At 48.2% G+C, this 14,476-nt stretch overlaps 1 long non-coding RNA gene across 4 annotated transcripts in view; it reads left to right on the top strand.

Annotated features, from left to right (window-relative positions):
- The window catches only part of LOC147874108 (uncharacterized), an 83,845-nt gene that overhangs the window by 48,167 nt on the left and 21,202 nt on the right, over nucleotides 1-14,476 (top strand). For all 4 annotated transcript variants that reach the window (XR_015534793.1, XR_015534791.1, XR_015534790.1 and 1 more), the window contains one exon: nucleotides 1-14,476. This exon is cut by the window's left edge and continues 30,678 nt beyond it; it is cut by the window's right edge and continues 21,202 nt beyond it. This is a non-coding gene — a long non-coding RNA (uncharacterized LOC147874108).

Raw genomic sequence — 14,476 nt, 5'->3', positions numbered from 1 at the left:
GTGAATAGCTGGCTTGCATAAAATTCTAATGTTCCACGTACAGAATAATTTTCTTCCAAAATTGCTTTAACTTCCTGCCATGTAGTACGTTCAGTTCTAGCCAGTAATCTATCCTTAGCCTCCCCTGTTATTTTAGACTATAAATTTTAATAAAAGTGGTTGTTTAGCCGGAGCTACTACTTCTCTAGCTGATTCTACTGCCTCACAAAATTCTCTTAAATATTTCGGGTTACCATCAAAAGGTCTGGGAATTAATTTTATCGCCTGAGCCACTGAAACAAATTCATGTTCGTCGTCACTCCTATCCTCGTCTGCCATAATGGATTTGAACTAACCTGTTAAGAAGAAGAGTAGGGTGAACGAAGGCCCTGAAGTTCGGAGGTCCAGTGATGGCCGCGATGGCTCCCCTCAGGGTAGATCTCCTCTCGCGTCAGGTGCTGCTAACGGCTTGTCACCTCGGGTTGTCCCTCGGGATTCAACTCGGGTCGCTGTTGATAGCCCCTCGCCCACGGACTTGGTTCCAGCAGTCTTCTTCAGGTACCTCAGCGCTTTAAGGATTCCTCTAGAGCGTTGACTCCTCGAAGTAGGCTTCTTCCTTGCCTCGGCAAGAGTAGAAGTCCCTCTAGCCTGGTCCAACTGCCGAAATTCTGGATGTTGGTGATATAGCTCCCTGTTATCCAACCGCTGCCACCATGTAATGTTTTTTTTATATTTTGTAGTAGGTGTTATATTGTCGTTGCTACCAGGTAATCTTGTAGTTGTAGTAGTAGAGTTCCAGATAGGTTTTCTATTGGTCGGGATAATCAGTTGGTACGGTGAGGAAGCTAAGTCCCTCACGCAGGAAGCTTTGAGGTGAATCAGCAACAACCAGCGTCCAAGTCCAAGTAGAGTTTATTCAAAGAGTAAGCTGACGTTCCAGTGAACAGCAGTGATAGAATAGTAGTCGTAGAATAGTCCCTCTTCAGCCCAGATAGTGGTTTATATAGGATCAAAAAATGAATAGTCATATTATGGTAACGGAAATGAGGCAATTCCCAAACAGACCCTGTGACCGTAGACATCTTGACGTCTGAGGGGTCCAGATGTCCTCCTCAAGATAGCACCAAATTTATGTATCCTTAGTGTAAGATTTATACATCCGTTATTTCCCAAAACATACAAATTTTCTATACTATCTTACAAGTCCTATGAATGATTTTACATCTGTCGGAGTTTTAGGAGTTGGAAATTGAATTATAACTTGTATTATCTTAGGATCTGGAGTCACTCCATCTGCTGTTACAACGTGTCCCAAGTATTGCAATTCTGTCTTTAAAAATTCAGATTTATCTGCTTCCAGTTGAATATCATATTCCCTTAGTTTACCAACAACTTGTTGAAGTCTAGAATGATGTTCCTGAAGGGTTTCTCCAAAAATTATATCATCTAAATATATATTAAAAATATATTAAATTTTTTTGCCGTCAATCACAAATATAATAATGTTAAAAGATTAAAACATCATTTGACGTTCCCCATCGAGTACTCGATTACAATAGGAACTTACACGACTAGTTTCGGCTATAATTTAGCCATCAACGGGTGTTATGTAGTTTAAACTTATTACATGAATTACTGATTTTTATTGTTTTTTATGATTTATAGTCTTTATTTTCTGATGATGTTCTTGTCCATTTATATTGTTTCTTCGTTCGTTGTATTATCACAGGTCACTATTAGGTTTGTATTTTGTAGTGACGTCAATATTTTGTGCAGGACCAAGAAGTAATATCGTAATCGTATATAAGAGAACGGAGATGTACTGGACTGTATTGGAGCGTGGCAGGTTACCGACTCTAAATATACTAAACAACGTAATCCAACTAATTCCATTAGAATAGTATTCATTAATCTTTGAAAAGTAGCGGGGGCTGATTTTAGACCTAAACGCATACGCTTAAACTCGAAATGTCCTCTCTGGGTGCTAAATGCAGTCTTGCATTGGTCTTCTTGTGCTACTGGAATTTGCCAGTATCCACTTGCACAATCTTGCATAAGCATCATAATTGACATAACATCATACTGATGAGATTTACAGACTGTACTCCACAATTTACTGCATGCACAGAATTAAACGACACTTATTGTCTGCTGCCAGCCATCCAATGTTATTTTCAAGGCTCTTCAGTAGGTTTTACCTGTGGACAGACACAAAATGAGTTATTTTATAGTCCAAGAATTCTCTGCAACTTCATGAAGTTAATATTTCTTATGGAACTTTTGTCCCAGTCACACACAAAACGCAGGTGCCTTGGCTGTTTGTGTTTGCACTGCAATTGATTTTCGTTTCTAACAGAAGATATTAAGAAGACTTCATTTATATGAACAGAAATTAAGGCTGTGTCAGATAACGATTTACTTTTATAATTAGCTTGTTAGGAGACGTTTCAAAGTTTTAATTACAGGATACAAGTCGGTTAATGATTAATCCTGAGAAATTAAGCTGTTCACTCAACAGAAACTTTCCGCTAGACGAAAAATTAAAGACTGAAAACAATTAACAATGTCTGAATATGACAAGTGACCCGGTCATAAGCCCGTATCAGCTGTTAGGTTAGCTGGAATTCAAGTAACTTCGTTGATGTGGCCGACGTGTGTCGCTGCTATCATTTTAATGCTTAAAAATCACATACAAACTCTCAAGATAACGAAATAATAAATAGGAAATCCATGTCTCACCCTTTGTTAAGAGCAGGAGAATAAAGAATTCAATAGAAGATTGCAGAAAAGGTTTTCAGTGAATATAAAAGAATCTTGTTTTAGGAACACTTTATCCACCACCTGCTCACAACACCACTCGCTAAAGACTGGCGGAAGCAACCCAAGATAACGAAATAATAATATTAATAATAAATAGGAAATTCATGTCTTACCCTTTGTGAAGAGCAGGAGAAGAAAAAATCCGATGATTCCATAACTGTACCACACTTTGTCATCTAACTACTATCAACACGACTCGCTAAAGACTGGCGGAAGCCAACCAACCAACCAACCATAGAAGCTAACTGAGGGCAGAGGCCTGCGCAAGCGCAAGCATCGTCCCTACCTAGGTGAAACCATTCCTGCGCACAAGACGCATTGCTGGAAATGGTAAACGGTCGTAATATAAGAACGGAAATTTTGCTAACGCTAACGGGGTTTCGTCGTGGCGGGAGCCTCGACCATTCAAACTGGGATCTGTTGCTGCTGATGGGAGGTTATCCCGTCAGGCAAGTTGTCGAAGGAATTTGGTTGGTTGGGTCTCTGGGGTATGAACCCAGAGAGGGAGGGGCCGTTTCGGCTGAAGGCCTCTGCGGCATGGGGGGAAGATCACTTCAGCTGATGGCCTCCATGATCGGGGGGAAGGGTGGCGGGCCGTGCCCCTATTAGGTTATACCCTGGCATTCGCCTTACAACTGAGGAAAGCACGGAAAACCTCAGTCAGGGTAGCCGAGTAGTCTAACCACTCGTTGTGCTGACTTGGCCGTCTTTTGGGGACGGCCTCGGCTGGCCTGCTGAACATCAGTCGCCCTCGGTTGCCCTTATGCGACCTCTGGCAGCCCTCATTCGGCACGAGTGCCTTCCGAGTTGCCGAACTAAGGGGTTCCCCACACCAGCTAACCTCGAGTCAAACCTCTCAGTTAGTGCTCTGATGTGGTCGGCAAAGAAAGGGACCCCCAGATCCTCATGTATTTGCCTGTTACTAACGTACCAGGGCGCGTTAGTAACAATGCGAAGACACTTGGATTGCAGAACTTGCAGCTTCCGGACGTGGCTGCGGGCAGCTGACCTCCAGATCGGGCATGCGTAATCCATTATGGGACGGATGAGCTGCTTATAGAGTAGTACACCGTTCCTGATTGACAGGCCACTTCTCCTATTGATAAGCGGGCCTAGCACACCTAATCGTTGCGCCGCCTTCTTTCCCACTTGGTTGACGTGCGCCGACCAAGTAAGCCCGGCGTCAAGGGAGACCCCCAGATACTGCGCTGTTTTGACCCATTGGATCGGCTGTCCGAGGAACTGCACTGCTCGGGGCTGTTGGATGTGTCTTCTCGCGGAAATGAAGAGAACCGCGGTGCTCTTCGAGACGTTGATAGCAATCCTCCAGGCCCTGAGCCAGAGCTCAAGTCTACTGAGGTAGGTCTCCAGATACCTGATGAGAAGCGTTGGGCTACGGGACGTGACTACTAGAGCCGTGTCGTCCGCGTATTGTGCTAACTCGACGTGGCGGGACGGTGTGGGTATGTCGACATACAGACTGAAGAGCACAGGGGAGAGAATACCGCCCTGCACAACTCCAGCCCGCATGGTACGACGTGTGGACGTGGCCGACTGGAAGGATGTCTGGAATGTCCGGTCAGCGAGGTAGGAAGAGATGGTTTTTACCAAGTACGACGGGAAGTTGAGGACGGTCAGTTTGTAGAGGAGGCCTTGGACCCAGACTGTGTCGAAGGCTTTGGCCACGTCCAGGAAAACCGCGCCGGTTAGCCGCTTCTCATCAAGGTTTCTGTTGACCCTTTCGACGAGGCGAGCCAGCTGTAACGATGTGCTGTGTCTGGGTCGAAACCCAAACTGCTCGTCGCGCAGCAGCCCGCGTTCACTGACCTCGTGTAGGACCCTCGTTAGTAGGATTTTCTCGCAGAGTTTGCCGACCGTGTCGAGAAGACTGATGGGTCTATAGGAAGAAGGTAGCGTGGGGTCCTTCCCCGGCTTCAGTATGGACACCACGCGAGCGTGTTTCCATGCCGAGGGGAAGTGTTGCCTGCGAAGGACCGCGTTGAACACTTTCGTGAGAAAGGTTACCGCGCGTCGTGGGAGATGTTTCAGGACCCTGTTCGGTATACCGTTGGGGCCCGGAGCCTTGCCAAGCTTGAGTCCCTTGATGGCCTGGGCGACCTCCGATGGACTGGTTAATTTTGGTTCATTTGCAGGGGCATACTCGTATGCTCGCATCGCCTCGTTAACCATGTCAATTGTAGCCAGGTCCGACGGGTTGTCTACCGGCTGGAACTGGACCTCAAGGCTGTCGGCTAGGGCTTCTGCCTTCTCGAGGTTCGAGAGAGCCAGTCCTCCCGGCACTAAGAAGGGGGGCGACGGAGTGGGGACTCGCATCACACGCTTGGTCATTTTCCAAAGCGACTGGTCCTCGCAGTCCAAGGATTTGAGCGTGTCGCTCCACTGTTCGTCCCGCCACTCGTTGAGACGATAGGTCACCGACCTCTGGAGTCGATTGACCTGGGTCTTAAGAGCGGGGTCTCTTGTGACCTGCCATCGCCTCCTGAGCCGGTTCTTCAAGCGTATTTCATCTCGAATACTAGCGGGCAGAAGCGGTCGCCTGTCAATGCGGGGTCGAAGCTTTGGAGCGGACGCTGCTGTGGCTTCCAGGATAGCACTGGTCAGCTCCTCGACTCACTTGTCGATTTCCTCCTCGTCGTTTGCCACGGGGTTCCCCGGGAGTCTGCTTTCGAGGCAAGCCTGGAATGCAGCCCAGTCCATTCTCGCGAAGTCCGGGCTATCAGGCAGGTTTTGGAAGGACGATCGGCACGTGGTGTCGACGAGGACGGGCAGGTGATCTGAGCTGAGTGCCGGGCAGACCGTCAGGTGCACCGGTAGGACGAAGTCCTTGATGAGGACAATATCAAGGACGTCAGGTGTGGCGTTGTGTGTGTAGAGAGCCGTGGTTGGAGAATCCGGCCCGTAGATGAAGCAGGAATTTCTGTTGGCGTAATCACGCAGGAGCGAGCCCCTAGCAGAGATAAGGCTAGAATTCCAGTCCGTGTGTTTCGCGTTGAGGTCACCAGCCAAGAGGACCGGGAAACCCCCGCTCAAGCACTCGGTCAGGTCCGACTCTATCCATGGCCGGGTGGGTGCGAGGTATGCCGCCACTAGCTTGACTTTCCTGGTTGCCAGTACCAGGTGAATGGCGGTTGCTTCTAGTTGTTGTAGACCCGATACCGGCACAGGGTAATGATCAATGCCCCTGCGGACAAGGATCGCTGTGCCACCCCCTAGCGTCGGGCGGTCCGTACGGTGGCAAACGTAGTTCGCGAACCTCAAGGCCCGACCCGACGTGAGGTGCGTCTCGTTCAGGAGGCAAACATCGACTCCGTAGTCACCGAGGAACTACTCCAGCTCCAGCTTCCTGTCGCGGACACCGTCGGCGTTCCAGTAAGCCAGCCGCAAGGCCTTGCTACCGTGTCCTCTAGGCCGTGCAGTCATTGTCGGCCATGAAGAGGAGAACGGTTTGGAGGAGGGCTCGCGGACGAGACCCCCCGGGGGGGAGTGAATGGATCGCGGCGAGGAGACGGCGTGTCAACTCAATGCAGACCCGTGGCGAGAGGGTTTCCAGGACATCTGAGATGTCCTGGAGCGGTGACTGACCCTTGGGTGGTGTGGGGTGGGGTCAGTCTTGGGAGCAGGTGCAGTGGGATTTGCCACCGGCGCCACAGGACGAGCGGGCTTGGCACGGCCGCCCTTGGGGATAGTCTGCCGCTCAGTCTGTGCAATGGCTCCAGTTGGCGTTGGGGCGGGGTTCTTCATAGCCGCAGCCTTGACGACGCGGCCACCACGGACCACGTGGTTCCACCCAGGGCCCAAGTTCTCCTGCTCGAGGGAAGGCTTAGCTAGCGCCGATTTGGGCGCTGGCAGGCGCGTGGAGACGTCGTCCTTTCGGCCGCGATCCCCTTTCGCACGCTGTGCAGCGGCCGCCTTGGCTTCCTTCCACTTACTGCAACCTCTATAGTTCGCAGTGTGGTTGCCTCCGCAGCTGCAGCACTTAAGTTGCTGCTTGGGGGTGGCACACGACCCGGATGGGTGAGCGTCCCCGCAGGCCACGCACCTGGGTGCATAACCGCAGTTCCGCTGCTTGTGCCCGAAGCGTTGGCACCGTTTACACTGCATGGGCCCCTTCGGTGCAACATATGTTTCTACCTTGACCCGCAGACCGCAGATCTCAGTAAGGGAACGCACTTTCGCCACGTCGGGGCCCCGTGCTACCGACACTATAAAGTGTGGCGTAAGGGGACGGTCACCGTCCTGGTCCATGGCCCGGCGCCTCGATCGCAGTTGCATGACCCCCTGCACAGCAATGTGCATGGCGGCCAGCTCCTCGCGTACCTCGGCCTCGGGCATGCGCACGCCCAGGTTTTTAATCACCAGGCGCACGCACCGATCCTCAGGGAGGGAGAATGTGTGAAAACTCACACCCTCGCCCTCATCGAGGGACCGCAGGACCCTGACGGTGGCCCGGAACCCGTCGGCGGTCTCAGGCACAAGAGTCAGGAGGTCCCCCTTCATCTGCGCCACGATCCCGCAGGCCAACTCCGCGCGAATCCTATGCAGGAAGCCGCGTACATCCTTCACCCCAGAGACGTACACCGGGGTTTTGTTACGGCGCTCCCCCGGAGCCGTTTTGTCCACTTGAGCGTTGGAAGAAGAAGCGGCGTCAGATGACACGCTAGTGAGCGGCCCGGACAGGTCCCCGGACACCTCCATCGAGGAAGAGGGTCTCGGCTGGGAGCCGGGTCCCTTGGCTGAGGGCTGCACTGTCCTGCTCATGGAAGCGGTGGATGATGATGCTGCTACCGACGGGCCATCGGGCCGATGAACTTTTGCCAGTGCCGGCAGAGAAGGGGACTGGGCTCCGGACAGTGGCCCGGGCGCCGGGCGCCTGGATGCGTGTTCCAACGAACCGCTCGAATTGGACAAGTCAAACTCTTTGGCTTTCCTCTTGCCAGTGTTGGCTCGAGTAGGCCCTCCGACCACGGCCGTAGCTGCTGTAGTTAATGCTGCTGCCACTGCTGCCCGCTGTCTTTGCTTTTCCGCCGCGATGGCGTCCAGGATCTGCTTCTGGACCTGCTGGAACACTTCAGGGAGGTGGGCCTTCAGAAAGGCCAGCTCACCTCCTTCCATGTCTCTCAAACTTTGTTCAATTGTAAGAGACCACGACGTCCACGTCACAGATTTCTCAAACTTTGTTCAATTGTAAGAGACCAAGACGTCCACGTCACAGATTTCTTAATAATTCTTATATAAGATAAGCACTTTCGATTTTCTAAAACGTTTTATCAGCACAAAATTATCTAGTCTACCAACCCCACTCAAAACCGATTGTCCACTGGCGGAAGCCGGTTGGCAACTGCTATTTATAGCCATACAACGGTGACGTCACGTATGACGCAACAGTGAGAAAAGGCGCTCAATACGGTTCATTCAGGCGTGCATGAGAAATGATTTTTGAGGTGCCCGGGCGCTGTTGAGCCCATTCGTCCCTGCGACAGGAAAAATGTTTCCTTCCTTCGAATCCCGATTATTCATTTTGACCAATGAGAGATCACAGGAAGGTCAGAACTCTGGGGAAAAGTGTCCTGAGTTCGATTTCCTTCAAAGGCGGTTCCTTTCGCTCCGAAACTAATCGAGACAGAAGAAGGGCGCCAGGATCAGAGTTTTTTGCTTCGAAGAGGAAATTACGCAAACGAAGGCGTCGACAAGGATGGTTTCTGTTGACAGGAACGTAACTGCGATAAAAGACCGACGCCAAGGCAAAATTCTTTCGTTTCGGAGAGAAAATTTCAGGGTCTAAGGTCACAGACCCAAATACACAGTATTCGGTTCTAGTCTCTCTTAGGATGTTGGTTTCTGGGGTAAGTTTACAGGGGTATTAACCGACGCACGTTAAATGATGAAATGCAGATATGATTATTAGCTCTTATATTACTGCTACTGAATTATACCTACCCCTAAGGATATAAACGAATACATTAGAATTACTGGCACAGTGGCAGTAAAATCCAAGGCGTTCAACACAAGAAACTTTATCTGTCCCAAACACAAATAAAACCCTTCTAGTTCTATAGCAGGCATGCTAACAACATACGAGCCTATGCATCGGATTGTGGTCTCCCCTTCAACCCTTGCCTTCTGCTATCTAGTCCTGTATAGCGTCTCCTTCGTCCTTCAAATACGGTTTCAGCGCTAGCTTATCGAACACACCGCGCTTTCTTCCATCTAACTCCGACAGTTCATATGCCGCAGGTGGGATGACATTAGTAATCTCCCATGGTCCATCATATACCCTGAGGAACTTGCTCGTCTCACCAGCCGCTGCATCCGACACAGGCTGGCACTTCGCTAACGCTAAGTCGTTAATCTGCGGGTTCCAATCAGTCCTACCAAATTTGCGTCTTTTGTTTCTTTTTGAAGCCTTGTGCTTCATTTTGACGTAGGCTTTCAGGAACTTGTTCTGAAGACTTTCAGTAGGCGGTACCTCGTCTGTTGACTTTGATAGGAATTTCGCGAAAAGATCTGGTCGCGGCGCATCGAACATCAGTTCCACGAGAGAATAGCCGGTTGAATCAGACATCGTCCCGTTGAGCCGTGCTTCAATCCTAGGCAATAGCTCTGGCCATTTCTTGTGTTGCTGGTCGCAGTATATTCGGCAAAACTTGCCGATCTCCCTCATACAACGCTCGCTTGTGTTAGCCTGCGGGTGTCTTATAGGAGAGAACCTGACGCCAATGTCCAACTCTGCCAACTTAGTCCGCCACAAAGAGCTCGCAAACTGAGTTCCATTATCACTTAGGATGTTCTTCGGTCTTAATGACGTCCACCACGTAACACTTCGTAATCTTGTTCAGGCAAGTCTTCGTAGTTGCGGCCCGCAACGGATACAATTTCACAAATTTCGTAAATACGTCCAACACAACCATTATGTAGCGGACGCCAGCGCGCCCTGACGGGAGGGGCCCATACAGAGCTCGCCGGGCGCCGTCGGCAAGGGACTTCTAAACCTCAATCGCGTAACTGCGGTTCGGGTGCTTGACCCGCTGACAGATATCGCAATGCGAAATTAGTTTTCTGACTTTCCTCCCCAAACTGCGCACATGACAAGTGTTGGCGATCTCAGCCATGCAGATGTCCCAAAGAAACGTGTACAAATTTAATTACTTGAGCTTCAAGCGCAGTTGGCAAAACTGGCCTCCAATAAGGGTAGTTGTAGCTGTCCATGCTGTACAGAACGTCGTGCCGGAGTAGGTAATTCCCGTCCGATGGCACACGCTGCTGATTCTCAGCCTGTATTATATCTTGTATCTTAGGGTCGCGTGCTTGGAAAGCCGCTAACTCCTTAAGATTGCGGCCGATCGAGGTGTCGATACCTAGGTTTATGGCGGCCACCATTATGTCCTTTGGTCGCGACAACCCCTTTATCTCCTCGGCATCCAATCCAGCCGGATTCCGGCTTATCGTGTCCGCAAGAATATTTCTCACACCACTAATATGTTTTATGCGCAAGTCATATTCCTGTATGTGCATCACCATCTAGCGATCCTGCTAGAGGTCAAGGCGCATTTATGCAGAAACGACAATGCCTTGTTGTCTGTATTCAGGGTAACAGAATGTCCATAGATATTTATCCGAAATTTTTCTAGTGCATAAACGATAGCCAACAACTCCTTTTCTGCAACAGAATAACGGCTCTCGACAGGAGCCAGCACCCGCGAGGCGGTTTGCTTTAACACGGCCCCAATAGCTTTATTGCTAGCATCGGTGTCTATCGAATATGGCAATGTTACGTCTGGGTGCACCCGCGGCCCGGCGAAAATAAGTGAAATATTTCGCGGACCGGCGTCAGCCAGAAGTAAAAACCAATGTAGATAGAATTTTATTTATTAAATATAATGTTATACAATTACAATTGTTTGTTATTGCGACATCTGCTGCTGCTTCTTTGTAAGCAAATTTGATATACGTGGTTGCAGCGTTGTTTCTGAGAGACGATGCGCTGGATTAACATCAATTCGATTTCTCTGTTTGGTTTTTATTACTGACATAGCTAAAAAGTCTTTTCACACAAATAGGAAGTCGGAAAAACGACCAACAATTTGATAGCTTTATAATTCAGAGATGGATATTCTTTATCGAGGGATATCAAAAATTGAGGCAATGATTGCATTTTATGTCTGGACACCAGAGTGACATCAGAAGACAACTCGATCAGTTTTTCTTTCTCACGAGGATCAAGTGCGCATGATTTTATATCTTCTGAACCGTTAGCTGCTCTGACTCGACTCGCTTGCAGCTCGTCCGGTCCACCTATACTTGCTGACTCGGTTGTCTGCGTATTCTTAGCCCCGAGATATTATTGGGGAAACCAAGGAACATTGAAATTGTAGGCAGTTGAACATAAATACTTCATCAATCAAATCAATATGAATTTAAACGAAAGAAACAAAGAATTTAATATTTTAAATTGACAAGGTGACATGACAAAAACTGTAATATTGAACAAGGAATACAAACCAATTCTTCAAACGAGATACATTCAAGTTCACACACAGACAAAACCGAGGTGGGTCCACACATCAGTGGCTACCACACCCAATACACTGTAATGGGAAAACATTTCCCTTTGATGCAGAATAATACTTAAGGCCCCCCTCAAAATATGTAGGTTTGCGGGCACTTGCTTCGCACCCGACTTCCCCCAGCCGCCAGTCCGGCCGCAACTAATAACTTCAATTATTATCTCTCAACCACCTTCCCATCATCACAACGACATTTTAAATATGTAAGTTGGAGTGCGTCCACTCCCCATCTCTTACACCATAACAACTCGCTACCCCACAACCCAGAAGACTTTTCTTCACTATGCGACCAAGTTCCTTTATGGTCAGCCTTCTCACACCAACTTCACATCTTTGTCTGTTAGCATCCCAATGCCAACCGAGACAAAGGAAGCCTCTAGCCTCTCACAGGGCGTAGGCTTGCATCACGCGACTACTACGCAGTGACCTTCACAAACTGTACTTCCCCGGGACTGATCACGCGGTGCCAGCCTGACAAACGGCGTCCCATTCCACCGTCTCAGTGCCACGCACAAGTGATGCAATTATCAACAAAAAAAAATACACTTTCCATTAAAGAATAATATATATATGAATACTGGCTATGATATAACAAATACTGTACTAGTCTACCTATCAAGATGATACACTCACACCCGACCCTTTTCATTTCATACTTACAATTCCCTTTCAACTCACAAATACACCAAAAAAACTACTCATATGTACAGTCGCTCGTTTCTCAATCAGCTACCACAAGAAACTGCACAACACAGAATTTGGATCAAGATAGACTCCCACCTCCCCAATTTCGAATCCAGACAAACTTAGCTACACGTGTGGTTCCTGTGATGGCTGACCGGAGAAAGAGAAAGGACCAAAGCCAGTCCAGATCACAAGTCCTTAGAGCATGAGACAGGAGAGGGGAAAGGTTACAGCTAATTGGTTGCCCAAGACACAACAGGACACAGAGATTTTATAACTGGAGCGGTTTCTTGATGGTCCATCACCCTCTCGTGGCCGACCAAACACAGTTCAAGTGCCGGGCCACAGAGGTCGTTCGAAGCCCTGAACCAAGGAACGGTTCAGTATTCCCCCCTTCATCAAATAAAAACTTGAACAAGTTTTTCTTACACTTTCATCTCCGAAGAACATAATCACTCCGATGTACGGATCCCAAAGGACCGAGCACTTAGTGAAAACCAGAGTCCACCATGGCCACTCACAGCAGCCACGAGCAGCCCCAATTTCACAATTACACAGGCCGTCGGATTTGCGCACCTCCGGATGTGCACAAGGTAGACATGTATCCAGAGCCTAGTCAGTAGAAAGTCCATCTCCCGACCAGCAGGAGCGGCTCACTCACTGACAAACTCCTTCTTCCATTTGAGGCCGAAGTGCTCGCAGATGTTAGGTGAACGTTCTTCGGGGAGGGGTTCTCCACACCATCTCACGTATCCATTCTTGCATTCGACGATCACCCAATCCAGCCAGAGGGAAAGAAAAAGGGAACACAGGAATGTCTCTCAGCTCCTGGAACTAGGAAAACCTTTACAGCAAGTTACACACACATGCCCATACTTCACTCATACCAAGTTACATCCATCCTTACAAAAATGTGGGTTGACCTGATACATATTGAATACACAAAAGATATAATACTAATAACATACAAAATTCATAAGAACAATAATACAATTGCACATCCATGATTTCTTTCAATCAGTCACCGGAAAAGAACCTTTTCAACTGCGAAACATGGGCCTTTCTCACAGAGACTCCAGTGTCAGGATTCGCTAGTTGTACCGTCACAGCAGTTAAGAATTTTGCTACCACAAGCGGAACAGACCATATGTTCTCAAGCTTCGCGGAGCGTTTCAACAACTTGGAGCTGGTGGGGTGAAGCCTCACCAACACCAGATCTCCCTCACAGAATTCAGCCTGCCTCCTAGACTGATTATACCTGTAGGCTACTCTCTCTCTAGCCTTACGAAGGTTGGACAGGGCATCAGCCCAAAAATCTTTCATATCGACAGAGTCTTTCTGCATATCTAAATCGAACAATTCCCATTTCAACCCGAGGGGATGGTTTAATTCTCGACCAAGAAACAATTTCGCTGGAGTGGCTCCAATTGACTCATGCCAGGCAGAGTTGAATGCCATGGACAAGGATGGGAGGTTCTCATCCCAGCGTGTATGTTGAGAATGATGGTAAATCTTCAACGCGGCCTTTAAATTTCTATTAAACCTTCCCACCTGGTTGGCTACCTTCATCTAGCCCCCTAGTCGTCAGACCTTGAAGGCAGGATGGTCTCAACTCAGCCCACTTATCTACCACGCTCGCCCTTATCTCCTCCAATGAATCACTGCTGGTACGTTCAACTGCTCAGCCGTTTGAATGGCTTGCTCCTTTGTCAGACGTTGAATCCACGTTTGTGGCATGTTGGTCACATAGAACACAAACAACCAAAACAATATTACCAAACAGTATTAGTAACACACTAGTCAGCAGTAAAAAAAACTTTTCCCAATATGGCACAACAAACAATTTTTTCGTTAATCTAATTCACACAGAGTTACACAGTGAACTTCACAAAAACAAAAGTAATGAACATACAATTTTAGAAAAATTAATAATGAACAAAACTAAAGAATATATAACCACGCTCTGCTACCATTTATGAACCGTTAGCTGCTCTGACTCGACTCGCTTGCAGCTCGTCCGGTCCACCTATACTTGCTGACTCGGTTGTCTGCGTATTCTAAGCCCCGAGATATTATTGGGGAAACCAAGGAACATTGAAATTGTAGGCAGTTGAACATAAATACTTCATCAATCAAATCAATATGAATTTAAACGAAAGAAACAAAGAATTTAATATTTTAAATTGACAAGGTGACATGACAAAAACTGTAATATTGAACAAGGAATACAAACCAATTCTTCAAACGAGATACATTCAAGTTCACACACAGACAAAACCGAGGTGGGTCCACACATCAGTGGCTACCACACCCAATACACTGTAATGGGAAAACATTTCCCTTTAATGCAGAATAATACTTAAGGCCCCCCTCAAAATATGTAGGTTTGCGGGCACTTGCTTCGCACC

The sequence above is a fragment of the Zootermopsis nevadensis genome, unplaced genomic scaffold (assembly GCF_977971745.1).
Source record: "Zootermopsis nevadensis isolate Lab colony 2312 unplaced genomic scaffold, Znev_1.0 Znev_ptg000011l, whole genome shotgun sequence".
NCBI lineage: Eukaryota > Metazoa > Arthropoda > Insecta > Blattodea > Termopsidae > Zootermopsis > Zootermopsis nevadensis.
The sequence above is the reverse complement of the archived record's forward strand: the minus strand, read 5'-3'. Positions and strand labels throughout refer to the sequence as shown.